This window comes from Equus asinus, chromosome 2 (genome assembly GCF_041296235.1).
Source record: "Equus asinus isolate D_3611 breed Donkey chromosome 2, EquAss-T2T_v2, whole genome shotgun sequence".
In the NCBI taxonomy this organism is placed as follows: domain Eukaryota; kingdom Metazoa; phylum Chordata; class Mammalia; order Perissodactyla; family Equidae; genus Equus; species Equus asinus.
The window spans coordinates 55,164,003-55,179,902 of record NC_091791.1 but is presented as its reverse complement, the minus strand read 5'-3'; positions in this window follow the sequence as shown (position 1 = coordinate 55,179,902).

Sequence of the window (15,900 nt, the reverse complement as noted above, 5' to 3'; positions counted from 1 at the left end):
AGTTCATGGAAATGTCAATTAAAGCTCTACCTAGAGCCTTTCTAAACAAAATGATTAAAGAAAATTCAAGAAAAGAATTGAAACGTTTTAGTGAGTTTTTCTTTCTATCACTCTTCTTGTTTTTTTTTTAAGTTTACCTCCGTGTAGACTGTATTTTTCCTTTCATTTTTGATATTGGCTAAGGTTATTTTTAGAATCAAATTTAGGTTTTGTTTTGTTTTGGTTTGGTTGTTTTTTTTTTTTTCAAGATTTTATTTTTCCTTTTTCTCCCCAAAGCCCCCTGGTACCTAGCTGTGTATTTTTAGTTATGGGTCCTCAACTTCAGATTTTTAACGTTTCTGTTTAAGCCTTTTATATAATCAAAGTGTCACATTTAAAGTACTCTCTCACTGTTTATGTGATAGTATCATTTGAATTGACTTCTTGATACCACTACTTTATGTTTGTCAAAATTGGCTGGGGCTAAGGTCTTAACATCCCTAGAAGATCCTTTGAAGATGACCTCTGGGGTACTAGATACTAGACTTCAGCAGGATGAGATGTTGTGATTATGAATATACAAAGGAAAATGGAACTTTGCATAGGAAATTTTCTACATTTAGATTAGATAATTATTTCTTGTAAATATTCAAGGCAAAAATAATTCACCGGATGATTACAATACTCTATTTTGTTCATAAATGTGAACTGTTTAAGACATATCAAGAATTAACTTCTAGAGGCATTCAGCATAAGTAATATTAAGAATTTATCTTTTGAATTGCTTTTCATATATATATCTCATATGTATTCATTTATTCATTCTATAAACACGTGTTGAACAAATCTATTAAGTTTTCTCAAATGTATTATTTGGTTTAATCCTCACACTAAACATGAAAAAACACTAAAGAAACATTTTAAAATTTGCTTAAGGTCACAAAAAATTCATGTCACACAAAAATCAAGGAGCAACAAAGCTTGAAGTCTATTTCTCTAATTCTAATTTTGACATTTTTTTCCCTTATTCCAAGGCTCTTATTAAGTCTTTTTATAAATGCATTTGAATCAGATAATGCAGTTAAAAATATAATCTTGGATGCATAGATCTTCTCAAGGTTCTTAATTCTTAAGTATTTTAAGAGCAATGATTGCTCTGTTAAACTTGACTACACAGCCAGTGTTGTTCTTGTGCAAATTGAATACCTATAAATTTTACAGAGTAATTCTGATATGTATATACAATTGCAATACCTCCATGCAGGTATTTCCAATTCCAGCCACATCTTTATTACCCTATGACCTTGAGCAAGTCATAGAAGTTTTAAGGGAGACAAAATCTACAATTAAACAAGACCAAGGATATTTAGAATTGGACTCTACATTTCCAGCCATGTGAGTGGATGCCATATGAGTAAAAAAATGCCATTAGAGTTATTAAAAATACCATATCAATAAGGAAATGTGATTTAAAGCCTCTGATTTTAAATTTTCAACAGCTTCCATGTCCCCCTAGCCTTCTTTACTAAATAATGCTTTACCATGGAAAAACTTCCTAATGTTGTTCTGACACTAAGCCACAATTGCTGCATTTCTCAGCCTACACTCTTAGTAGAAAATCCTAAAGTTCAGAAAAAGAAAAATATTATCTCCAAAGACTGGCTAAACAATTTATTATCTTAACATTTATTTTGCATGTAAAAATTTTGAGGAAAATTTACTTATACATTCAATTAATTATTTACCAAATATTACTGAGTGTCTAAAGTGCTGGGCTCTGTGCCAAGACCTGGATATTAAACAACGTATATATCCCAGCCCCTGTCCTTCAGGTTATTAAACACAGTATACTTACAAATGCTTTTAAACACATCCAAGTGACATTTGCATTTAGTGCAGTGATTTTAACAGAATAAAATGAAGAAAAGTTATAGAATTTTACCCATTTGGAACCCTTCATTCTTCCAATAATTTGGAGAGAAAGAATTTCAGTGAAATTATTTCTTACTTATAAGAGACTATATTTCCAGCCAAGAAAGACTAACTGGTACTGGACTAACAAACAATTGTAAAACGGACAAAATCTCTGCAGTAACTGCTTTTAGGCATTGGGAAATTGGCCAACCTAGGCTTCAATTTGGGGTAAAAGGGAAACTTACAGAATGAGCGCTATAATTGGTCAGGTTCTCTGCCTCGGGAATATTTCCTAACCAATGGCTGTGATCCTTCTGAGCTCAGGAAGCAAATATCAGCAGTCAGAATCATTGAAGGGGCTAGAATGGGAGGCCAAGTATGGAGGAGAGGACTGGGTAGAGATTGAGATCCAGAAGAATGTGTGGGGGCTCCCCTAAGAATCCTTTGCTGAAATTTGAGCTACGCATGCTCAAGGTGAGACCAAAAGAGAGGTAATCCAGAGCAGGTGCTGTGGGGTTAGAGAAAATTACAGATATTTGAAGTTGAGCAATGCTTGGAGATATTAAATTTCCATCCCATTCTGAGTGGAGAGAACTCATTATACCCAGGATATTCAAGAGAGAGGAGTGAAAAAAGAGAGCCTTAAGAGTAAGGAACTTGAGATCTTGTCAAGAAGCTGACATAGGCAGACTCTGAACTTACCTCCCTCTACAAACACAACCAGGTTACAATTATTCTTGGAAAAATTACCCTGGAGATAAAACTGAAAACTGAATAAAAAGAACCCCCACAATAAGGGACAGTCCTGATAGAGGTGAAAGAGGCAGAAATTCCTTCCAGAGAGATAAAAGCCACCTTCACAAGCCATGGAGCTTCACAGTGAGCCATCCTAAGGTACACAGCCCTCCCTGGAGGAGTTGGGACCTGAATGGGGGCATGTTACCACTATGAGCATCCGTCAGACTCAGCACAACTGAGATGAGTGCCCTACTATTTGGCTTCACTGACTATTAACTGCAACAGGGAATACCCCCAGAAAAGCTATCAGATGAAAGCCAAAAATCCCAGGTCTTAAAGGGCCCACGCACAAATTCACCCATCTTACAGAACAACCTAAAATCACCAAAAAGAAAGCTGTTTGGTCCTTTGGTGAAAAGAGACTCACCTGGTAGGCTCTGAGTGCATCTCAGTGAGAGGTCAGACCTCTCCAGAGACTAAGATGTTTGTGGCAGCCATTGTTATGACATAGGACAGGCATGCTGGCAGACATCATTGAAATTCTTCCTCTGGTCTGATAGCCCAGGGATCTGTGACACTCACTAGAGCACAGATTTAATCCAGTTCAGCCAGGGCAGGCAGCCTGCCCTAGGGACCAGTCCCGCCCAACAGCAAGCCCTCAGGCTACTTGTCAGCCTGCATAGACTGGGTGCCTTGATCTTCTACAGGCAGGTGACTGTGACCACTTCTGTGGGGCAGGGCCTGTGTGAGGACCAGGTGAACTGTGGGGAGTGGTGATGGAGAGGTGGGGGGCCTCTGCAGTGGGGCAACTGGGTACCCTCCAGGGGGTTGGGAAGTGTGGAGGGACCAGGGCTGTGTTGGTGGTGTGTGTGGACCTGTGGGGGGTGGGGCTTATCAATGGCAGAAGACATGTGCTTCACAAACAGCTACAAAGAGGATCTGCCCCACCTTTCAAAGCTGGAAATGATTGGATGCTCCTGTGCATAGGGCCAGTCACACTCAACTACAATTCTAAGAGAGCTGACAACAGCTTTTCAAGCCTGAGGCCTGCAGCAGCTGTAGGTCCCTGAGCCTAGCAACCAGCTACACCAGGTATTTACTCAATTATCAGGAAAACTGCAACTATAGTGTGCTATTAGACCTTGTAGCCAATGGTGCTGGGGATTCCCAAACCCAATTTACAAACAGCTGGCCAAGGAGGGAAAGACTAGACTTCCCTGGGTACCTGCAGTTAAGAGCAACCCTACCACAACAGAAGGACACAAGTAGCCCACACAGGGGTCACTCCTGGATCATCTTGACTGGTGAGGAGAGGAAGCACACTGCTGGGCCTCAAAAGGCATCTTCTCCAAGATCAGGAGACATAGCTGACTCGTGTAATACATAGATAAAAGCAGAAAGAAAGAGGCATAATGAGGAGGCAAAGGAATACATTCAAAGCAAGGAAACATGACAAATTCCCAGAAAAAGAACTAAATGAAATAGAAATAAGCAATCTACCTTCCAAAGAGTTCAACCAAAAACTCATAAGGATGCTCACTGATATTTGGAGAAGACCAGATGAACACAGGGAGAATGTCAACAAAGAATTGGAAAATATAACAAAGAAACAATCAGAAATGAAGAATACAATACTGGAAATGAAAAATTCACTAGAGGGAGTCACTAACAGAGTAGATGATACAGAAGAACAGATCAGGGAGCTGGAAGAAAGACTAGAGGAAATCACCCAAGCTGAACAGATAAAAGGAAAAAGAATTAGACAAAATAAGAAGAGTCTAAGGGAACTGTGGGACAATATCAAGCATGCTAACATTTATATTATAGGTGTTCAAGAAGGATAAGAGACAGACAAAGGGACAGAGAATTTATTTGAAGAAATAATAGCTGAAAACTCTCCTAACCTAAGTAAGGAGACAGACGTCCAAGTACAGGAAGCACAGAGACCACCAAACAAGATGAACACATACAAGCCCACACCAAGACAAATTATAATTAAAAGGTCCAAAATTAAAGATAAAGAGAGACTCCTAAAAGTAGCAAGAGAAAAGCAACAAATGACATACAAAGGAAAGTCCATAAGGCTATTGGTGGACTTTTCAGCTGAAATCCTACAGGGTAGAAGAGAGTGGCGTGACATATTTAAAGTACTGAAAGGAAAAAACCTACATCCAAGAATACTTTATTCAGTGAGGTTATCATTCAGAATGGAAGGAGAGATAAAGAGCTTCCTAGACAAGCAAAAATTAAAGAAGTTTATCATCAAGAAACCAGTTCTAAAAGAAATGTTGAAGGGACTTATTTAAGTGGGAAAGAGAGGACCACACATAGGGATAAGAAAATTACCAAAAAAGAAAAACAACAACAACAACAACCAGGCAATAAAATCACTGGTAAAGGCAAAAATACAGTAAAGGTAGCAGATTAACCACCTATGAAGATAATATATAGGTTAAAGGACAAAAGTACTAAAATTACCTATTTCAATGATAAAAGGGTAATGGATAGACACACAAAAAACAAGAGATTAGATATAATTTAAAAACATAAAATGTAGGCAGAGGGATGTAGAAGAGTGGAGCTTTTAGAAAGACGTCAAGCTAAAGAGACTATCAACTCAATATAGATTGCTATATACGTAGAAAATTCTATAGGAACTTCATGGTAATCACAAATAAGAAACCTAAAATAAGAAAAAAATAAGTAAGAAGAACAAAATCAAACATATTACTAAAGAAAGCCGTCAAGCCACAAGGGAAGAAAGCAAGAGAAGAAGAAAAATACAGAGAAGAACTACTAAAACACTTAGGAAAAAAAGATACAAAATGGCAATAAATACTTTTTTATCAATAGCTACTTCAAATGTCAATGGACTAAGTGTTCCAGTCAAAAGACATAGGGTGGCTGATTGGATAAAAAAAAAAGAAAAACAAGTTCATATATGTGCTGCATACAAGACACATACTTCAGACCTAAAGACACTCACAAACTGAATGTGAAAGGATGGAAAAAGATAATCCATGCAAATGGCAAATAAAAGAAAGTGGGGGTAACAATACTTATATCAGACAAAATAGACTTTAAAACAAAAACTGTAACAAGAGACAAAGAAGGGCACTACATAATGATAAAGGGAACAACAAGAGACTATAACACTTGTACACATCTGTGCAGTCAACATAGGAGCATCTAAATATATAAAGCAATTATTAACAGCCTAAAAGGAAAAATATTATTAGGGGACTGTAGCATTCCACTTACACCAATGGATAGATCACCCAAACAGAAGATCAATCAGGAAACATTGGCCTTAAACAGCACACTAGACCAGATAGATTTAGTAGATATATATAGAACAATCCGTCCAAAAACCACAGAATACACATTCTTTTCAAATGTACATGGAACATTCTCCAAGATTGATCACATATTAGGCCACAAAACCAGTCTCAATAAATTTAAGAAGGTTGAAATAATACCAAGTATCTTTTCCGGCCACAAAGGTATGAACCTAGAAATCAACTACAGGAAGAAAATCAGAAAAGCCACAAAAATGTGGAGATTAAAGTAAATGCTAATGAACAACGATTTGGTCAATGAAGAAATCAAAGGCGGCACCAAAAATACCTGGAGACAAATGAAATGAAAATGAAAATACAACATGCCAAAATCTATGGGATACAGCAAAAGCAGTTCTAAGAGGGAAGTTTATAGCAATTCAGGCCTACCTCAACAAACAAGAAAAGCCCAAAATAAACCATAATGAAAACAAGGGCTGGTTCTTTGAAAAGATAAACAAAATTGACAAACCTCTAGCTAGACTCACCAAGAAAAAAACAGAGAACAATCAAATAAATAAAATCAGAAATGAAAGAGGAGAAATTACAACAGACATCTCACAAATACAAAAGATTATAAGAGAATACTATGAAAAGCTATACGCCAACAAATTGGATAATCTAGAAGAAATGGATAAATTCTTAGAAACATACAACCTTCCAAAACTGGACCAAGATGTAGAATATTGGAATAGACTGATCACCAGTAAAGAGATTGAAACAGTAATCAAAAACCTCCCAAAACATAAAAGTCCAAAACCAGATGGCATCCCTGGTAAATTCTATCAAACATTCAAAAACCACTTAAAACCTATCCTTCTCAAACTCTTCCAAAAAATTGAAGAGGAGGGGAGGCTGCCTAACTCATTCTATGAAGCCAACATTATTCTGATACCAAAACCAGACAAAGACAACAGAAAAAAAAGGAAAATTACAGGCCAATATCACTGATGAACATCCATGCAAAAATCCTCAACAAAATACTAGCAAATCAAATACAACAATACATTAAAAAGATCATATATCATGATCAAGTGGGTTTTATTCCAGGGATGCAGGGATGGTTCAACATCCACAAATCAATCAATGTGATACACTACATTAACAAAATGAAGAATAAAAATCACATGATCATCTCAATAGATGCAGAGAAAGCATTTGACAAGATGCAGCATCCATTTAAGACAAAGACTCTAAATAAAATGGGTATAGAAGGAAAATGCCTCAACATAATAAAGGCCATATATGACAAACCCACACCTAATATCATTCTCAATGGAGAAAAACTGAAGGCAATGCCTCTAAGAACAGGAACCAGACAAGGATGCCACTTTCACCACTCTTATTTAACATAGTATTGGAAGTCCTAGCCAGAGCAATCAGGCAAGAAAAAGAAATAAAAGGGATACAAATTGTAAAAGAAGAAGTGAAACTGTCACTATTGGCAGATGACATGATTTTATATATAGAAAACCCTAAAGATTCCACTAAAAAACTTTTAGAAATAATACATGAATAGAGTCAAGCCGCAGGATACAAAATCAACATACAAAAATCAGTTGTGTTTCTATACACTAACAACGAAGTAGTAGAAAGAGAAATTAAGAATATAATCCCATTTACAATTGCAATAAAAAGAATAAAATATCTAGGAATAAACTTAACTAAAGAGGTGAAAGATCTGTACACCCAAAACTATAAAATATTGTTGAAAGAAATGAAGAAGACACAAAGAAATGGAAAAATATTCTGTGCTCTTGGATTGGAAGAATTAACATTGTTAAAATGTCCATACTTCCTAAAACAATCTATAGATTCAATGCAATCCCAATCAAAGTTCCAACAACATTTTTCACAGAAATAGAACAAAGAATCCTAAAATTTATATGGAGCAACAAAAGACCCCAAATACCAAAAGGAATCCTGAGGGAAAAGAACAAAGCTGGAAGTATCACACTACCTGACTTCAAAATATACTATAAAGCCATAGTAAACAAGACAGCATGGTACTGGCACAAAAACAGACACACAGATCAATGGAACAGAATCAAGAGCCCAGAATTAAACCCACACATTTATGGACACCTAATTTCCGACAAGGGAGCCAAGAGCGTACGATGGAGAAAGGAGAGTCTCTTGAATAAATGCTGTTGGGAAAACTGGACAGCCAGGTGCAAAAGAATGAAAGTAGACAATTATCTTACACCATGCACAAAAATCAACTCAAAATGGATTAAAGACTTGAATGTAAGACCTAAAACCATGGAACTTCTAGAAGAAAGCATAGGCAGCATGCTCTTTCACATAGGTCTCAGCAGCATATTTTCAAGTTCCATGTCTGATCAGGCAAGGGAAACAAAAGAAAAAACAAACAAATGGAAGTACATCAAACTATAAAGCTTCTGCACAGCCCAGGAAACCATCAACCAAATGAAAAGGCAGCCTAACAATTGGGAGAATATATTGGCAAACCATATATCAGATAACGGGTTAGTATCCAAAATATACAAAGAACTCATACGTCTCAACAACAAAAACACCAACAACCCAATTAAAAAATGGGTGATCTGAACAGAGATTTCTCCAAAGAAGATATACAGATTGCCAACACGCATATGAAAACATGTTCAAAATCATTAACTATGAGGGAAATGCAAGTCAAAACTACAATAAAATATCACCTCACTCCAGTCAGAATGGTTATAATTAACAAGAGAGGAAACAAGTGTTGAAGAGGGTGTGGAGAGAAGAGAACCCTCGCACAGTGCTGGTGGGAGTGTAAACTGGTGCAGCCACTATGGGAAGCAGTATGGAGTATCCTCAGAAAATTAAGAATCGTTCTGCCATATGATCCAGCTATTCCACTTCTGGGTATTTATCCAAAGAACTTGAAAACACTAATGCATAAAGATACATGCACCCCTATGTTCTTTGCAGCATTATTCACAATAGCCAAGACTTGGAAGCAACCTAGGTCCCCATCAACCAATGAATGGATAAAGAAGATGTGGTATATATACACAATAGGATACTACTCAGCCATAAGAAATGATGAAATCTGGCCATTTGTGACAACATGGATGGTCCTTGAGGGAATTATGCTAAGTGAAATAAGTCAGAGGGAGAAAGTCAAATACCATGTGATCTCACTCATAAGTAGAAGATAAAAATAATGACAAACAAACACATAGCAACAGAGATTGGATTGGTGGTTACCAGAGGGGAAGGGAGGAGGGAGGAGGGCAAAAGGGGTGATTCGGCTCCCATGCATGGTGATGGATTATAATTAGTCTTTGGGTGGTGAACATGATGTAATCTACACAAAATTCAAAATATATTACGATGTACATCTGAAAGTTATATAATATTATAATCCAATGTTACTGCAATAAAAAAATTAAAAAGAAAAGAAAAAAGAGGGGCCGGCTCCGTGGCCGAGTGGTTAAGTTCGCGCGCTCTGCTGCGGTGGCCCAGGGTTTGGATCCTCGGCGGACATGGCACCGCTCGTCAGGCTACGTTGAGGCGGCGTCCCACATCCCACAACTAGAAGGACCTGCAACTAAGATATACAACTGTGTTCAGGGGAGGTTGGGGAGATAAAGCAGGAAAAAAAAAAAAAGAAAAAGAAAAAAAGATTGGCATCAGTTGTTAGTCCAGGTGCCAATCCTTAAAAACAAACAAACAAAAAAGATTGGCAACAGTTGTTAGCCCAGGTGCCAATCTTTAAGGAAAAAAAAGAAAAAAGAAAAAAATTTTAAAAACTATAAAAAAGTAATAATCATACCTACTTCATAATGTTATCTTGAGGATCACGTGAATCAATATGTGGACAGCCTTACATCAATGCCTGAAACGTAATAATATATAAATGTTTGCCAGTGTCGTTAACTATTGCAATACACATGTGGAGGGAAGAGAAAACAAGAGTAAGAGGGAGGTAAGATGGGAAGGAGGAAGAGAAGGAAAGAGAAAACAGCGTTCCTTTGGGTCGTGATCTTAGTCTAAGCTAAAGGAAGACTCACACATACTGGTGGGAGGATCAATATATTTTGCTGGAATTGGTCTCAATTTTCCATTTTTTTTTCTTTTAAAGAATGTGTCCAGGCTTTTATAAGGTGTCTTAAACATCCAAGGATAACTAATTAAAAGAGTCTGTTAGATTCTCTTTTTAAGGAAGTGTGTTTATTACATCAGAGCAATGGTGGGTGATACATACTAACAGTGCTGTCATATATAAATGGATTATAACTCTGATCAACCCTCAGAAAATATATCTAATTTAGGTTGAGAACAAAAAAGAAAATAAAAGCGTAAGGAACTCATCCCTTACCTCTGAACCCATGGTCATGGTGCCTAAACTCTGCATACATGGCTATTGTGAGGATTAAATGAGGTTGTATCTGAGAGGATTCTGAAGAGTGATGGATAAATACCAAGTCAATGTAAGTGTTTCCCATCAATTTTATTACGTTTTTTGTCCCCCCTTCTGCATGGATCATAAAGAGGTTTTGCCACACCAGGTTCTCTTAGGCTTCTGAATTTTACTTTGGTTCTTTGGGCTCTGAAGGGCACTGGTATCTGTCAGCAGAGGTCAAACCAGGTGCAAAGAACCTAGATTCTAGGTACCAAATATCAGGCAAAAGATGCCAACAGTAACTACTTGTCAGATCCATCTTAAAGGTAGGCCAGAGTAAGAGTGGGCTTCTGTGGGAGTCTACAGGCATTGTTTATTGTCACGTATAAGACATTGCTTGAGGCTAGAGATCTTATTATATGAGAATTGGATGAAAGCATTGGAAATATGGTTTTTAAATATTAGTGCGACTAGATTTTAGACCAATGCTGTGATATCCTAGGAAATCAGATTCTAAGACTTTTTTTCAAAATATACTTGAATTTTAAGAAAACCTCCCATTTCTTAAAGCACATAGATAAACTTCTGCTGCCTACAGTATATCTTGGCCTCGACTTTTAAACATAAACCTGATAAATGTGTCTGTTAACCTCCAAATTACGCAGGTACAGTAAAAGGCACATGAAAGACAAAACTTGACTCACGTGACTATAATCGTGGGCCCTCCAGGACCAGTTGAACTGACCCTGTCTTATCAACAGAGTAATTAATGGTGGTTTTTCAGGATCTGAGACCCCTTGGCCAGTTCAGGCTGGTTGAGACCACCAACTCATCAACTGGGTCTGTGCGAATGCTTGATAAGTGACCTTTTTGACATCCAGGAGCTAAAAATTCCACCCTCAGATCATGGTAACATTCATGGTTCATTTTGTGAACATGTGACCTTTGAAGAGGCATGAAGCTTGACTACACTTGCGCAGATCGTCAATTACCTCACTTCTCCTTCCCTCCAATCATTTATCTCCACACTTCAGACCGCCCTGCCCTTCATCCTATAAATTGTGCCCAAAGCCCTGGATTGGGGAGACAGATCTGAGGGCACAGGCCCCCTGTCTCCCTGCAGATCTGTATCACAGAATAAAGCTGATTTCTTTTTCCAAAAGTTGATGCCATAATTAACTGTTTTTTATGCACATTGGGCAAGAGAACCCCAATTTTGTGCAGTAATGTGACTATAAAGGAAAGTGAAGTGCTGTAATCTCGTATACCTGTAATTTTCACAGCAAACCTAACTTCTTCCAAAGCCAATTCTGCCTTTATATGTAATCTTAGAGGTTTAGGGAGGAAAATTTCTTCTTTCAAGTCACTTTGGGAGCATTTATTCTACTACACAAAGGCATTAATACTTCCCCTCTTGACCTAAAAGAGTGAAAGCAGTTTGCAAAAGCAGCCAATTTACAGCCCCTCAGGCTCAGAGCAAATCTGACTTCTCTGCTAGTGCCCTGAAGCTCATTTTTAATTATGGGCCTTGAGAAAGTGTAACTGGCAAAGCTGAATTAGCAACCTCTTCCTTAGATTTGCTGTGTGGTGTAATTCCCAGTCGCTTCTTTATTGGCTCCACACACAATTGGAAATCGTGTGGAAATTTCTCCTCTTTGTTTAAGCAAAGGACAGCTAGCTTTCTTCCTCTGTCATGCATCACAACTTGTTTCCATAGCAGCCACTGTGGGGAATGAAAGGGGCTTACATGATACTCCTGTAGGTGAAATCTGAAGAATAAAGCATTAATGTTCATATGCACAAGAACAAGAATTGCTTGGATACATTTTCTGTAAAGATAGGGCCTATGTTCTCTTTATATAACAAGGTGTTAAGCCGTTTAACAAAGGCTTTTACTAAAGCTGTGCTCAGACTCGACTTTATTTTCCTGCCAACACTATGATCCTAGGAGGGTAGCAATTATTCTACAAAGGTGCAGAGAATCCTAACCAAGATCATGCATTTGTACTTACCTTTTATACTAGAGTCCTTCACATCCTCCAAAACTAGTTCTGCCCAAAAGTACACATCAGAGTTCAAAAGAAAAACCTATCACATTTGTGCTAATTAGGCTACGAAGGTACCCCTTTTGTAGCCTGAAATCAAGGATGTGAGTACGGACGCAGACTGCGGTCCACTCGCCAGCTGTGTTACTCAGCTGTAGGGAATTTGGGTCGTTCCTTAAACTCCATAATTTTGAGGCCTCAGATTTGGAGCCACTAGTACATTGATGCTGAAATACAGCTCAGTAAGAAGCAAGTGCAACAAGCTTATGGCAAAACAAGCAAAAACCAAGCCTAAATAATAGTTTTTACAACTCTCCCATAATTTACTTTTAATTCATAGAACTCTTGCTTTCTACCAAATTGCTAACTGAAAGCTGAATATTTTCACCTGTTCCTATACCTACAGCCATGATCTCTAGCCTCTCAGATAGGAATCTCAAAAATTAAATTCTCTGCAGAGCTCTATACCTGTAAGTTCTAAATGACCACGAGTTATCATAGGCCTATCAACATCATCATGGCCATTTTTGTGCACAGTATTTTTGTCCTGTACTCTCTATCAAAACAATGACTTCATCCTAGAGGTTCCCAAACTAGAAACATGTAAACTTTGTTAGCCCTTGCCCAACACATCTAATGGTCACTATATTGCATGGATCTCACCTTATCTTAGTGACAACTCTTAAATTTTTGTCTCGACTTCTGCCACCTCATTCATTTAAATTCATATTACCAAAAAGCAAACCAAAAAAACCACAAACCCTCACTCAACTGCTTTCCCTGACTCTAACAGTATTTTGCCTTTAAATTTATTCTCCACTCTATTTAAATGACCTGTATAAAAAGCAAATCCGCTAATGCCTCTTCCTCACTTTAGATAGCTTAGTAGTTCCATTTAAAAAAAATCAGAGGGGCTGGCCTGGTTGCATAGTGGTTAAGTTGGCATGCTCTGCTTCAACCGCCCAGGGTTTGCAGGTCCAGATCCCGGGTGCTGACCTACACACAGCTCATCAAGCCATGCTGTAGGGGTGTCTCACACACAAAATAGAGGAAGACAGGCATAGAAGTTAGCTCAGGGACAATCTTCCTCAAGCAAAAAGAGGAAGATTGGCAACAGATGTTATCTCAAGGCCAATCTTCCTCACACACACACGAAAGTCAGAGTGTAGGGAGGAAGTGTCAATTCAAATCATCAGAATATACAATTCCAGCACCAAAACACCAATAACAACAGTACTAGAAAAGAAAATAAGCCCATATTATACAGAAACTTTGATGCCAAAAAATTTCAGAAAATTGTTACGTAACAAACGAGATTTATCTAAAGAAAACAAATAGGATTCAGTATAGGTAAACATTAGCATAATTCATTACACTAAAAACTGAAGAAAAACTGATTATCATCTCAATAGATGCAAAAAAATGTTCCTTAATGTTTGATAAATATTTATATTAAATATATTAAAAACTAAAGGAATAAAAATGAAATTCCACAACATAATGCAGACTTTTTGGTTTTATTTTTTACCAATGTCTGTAATGAAGATTAGAGTTAATGCTAAAACTTGAGAGACATTCCTTTAAATTTAAGAATAAAGTAAAGATATCTCTAATGAAAGTTATTCTCTTGTATCACACTGTATTGGAATCCTTTTCACCAATAAGATGATAGCATGGAAAGAGAGTTATAGTTTGAGTTTGGAAGGGAAAAGACATAATTTGTCTTGTCAGTCATTTGTAGCTGATATATATTTGTAGCTGAAAATACAGGAAAACAAACATAGTATTTGTACTAACAAAAGAGTTAGCAAGATTGCAGAATACATAATTGATATACCAAATCAATAAAATCCATCTGTTCCAGAAATAACAAACTTGCAAAGAAACGATTTTATAGTTTTAAGTTTCATTTTTAGTTCTAGTTCAAGTTTTGAATTCTAATCCAGCTAAAGCTATTTTTATATATATAGTGTGAGTATGTTGTGAAGTTAGAGTAAATACTCAATTATTTCCATAAGTATATGTAGTTAACCCAGTACTATTTGTTAAGAGACATTCTTTTCCCATTGAATTGTCTTGGCACCTACTTGTGGATTCTCTGTTCTGTTACATTGATCTGTTTATCTGCGCTTTCCCCAATATCAAAGTGTTTTAATTCCTCTACCTTAATAGTATGTCTTGCAATCAGCTAGGTTAAGTCCTTCTTTTTTTTTTTTTTTTTAATTTTAAAAACTGCTTTGGTTCATTTCATTTTTACATGCATTTTTTTTAGAAAAAGCTTGAAAATTTCTACCAAAAACCCTGCTGTAATTTTGATTGATGTTTGAAACTATAGATCAGTTAGGAGACAATTGTCATTTTAAGGAACATTGAGTCTTCCAATCCGTGAGCATGGTATATCTCTCCACTTATTTAGGTCTTTAAAAAAAATTCTCCAACAGCATTTGTGTAGAGATCATTGATGCTTTTTCTTAGGTTTATTTCTAAGCATTTTACGTTTCTAGGTATTACTGTAAATTGAGTTGTTTTCTTCATTTCCAATGTTTTTGCTGCTATTGTAAAAGAATACAGCTGGGTTTTATATAGTAATCATGTACCCTCTGATCTTGCTAAATTCACTTATCAGTGTTCATAGTTTTTCATAGATTTCCTAGGATTTTCTAGGTAAACAATTATATCATTTGCAAATAAAGACATTTTATTCTCCTTTATGCTCTTGATGTTTTCATTTCTCTTTGTGCCCAATTGCAAATAACTATTCACTCTAGGACTATGTGAACAGAAGTGGTGAAAATGGGTATTCTTGCCTTATTCTAGATAGCGGGAGGAAATAATTCAGACTTTCCGTATAAGAATGACATTGACTAAAGGTTTTTTGGCATGTATCTTCTTTATCAATTTGAGAAGTTTCCCTACTATTCCTAGTTGATCAGAGTTTTTTGTTTGCTTGCTTTTTAGTGGATAGGTGCTGAATTTATTAAATGCTTTTTTCTGAATCTGTGGCATTGATTGTATAGTATTTCCCCTTTATTTTGTTAATATGAATTTCTTTATTTGATTTTCAAATGTTAAATAAACCTTACAATCTTTGAGTAAACCCTGATGGGTTATGATATTCTTTTTATATATGTTGAAATTAGATTTGTTAGTATTTTGTTAAGAATGTTTCTATTTATGTTCGTGAGTGCTATTAGTCTGCGCTTTTCATTTTTGTAATATGTTTGTGAGGTTTTCATATTAGGATTATGTTGCCCTCCAAAAACCTTATGTCAAAAAATTGGACAGTTTAAATGAAATGTTCTGTGAATTTTCTTTTACAATTTTCCGAAATAGTTTGTGTAAGATTGATATTATTTTTTTCTTCAATATTTGATTGAATTTATTAGTAGATCTATCTGGGCCAGAAAAGCTTTCCCATTTTTAAAGCTTTTTGTTATACATTCAATTTATTTTATAGATATTATACTTTTCAGACTCTGTTTCTTCTTATGTAAATTTTGGTGAGTTGTATTTTTCAGGAAATGTATACATT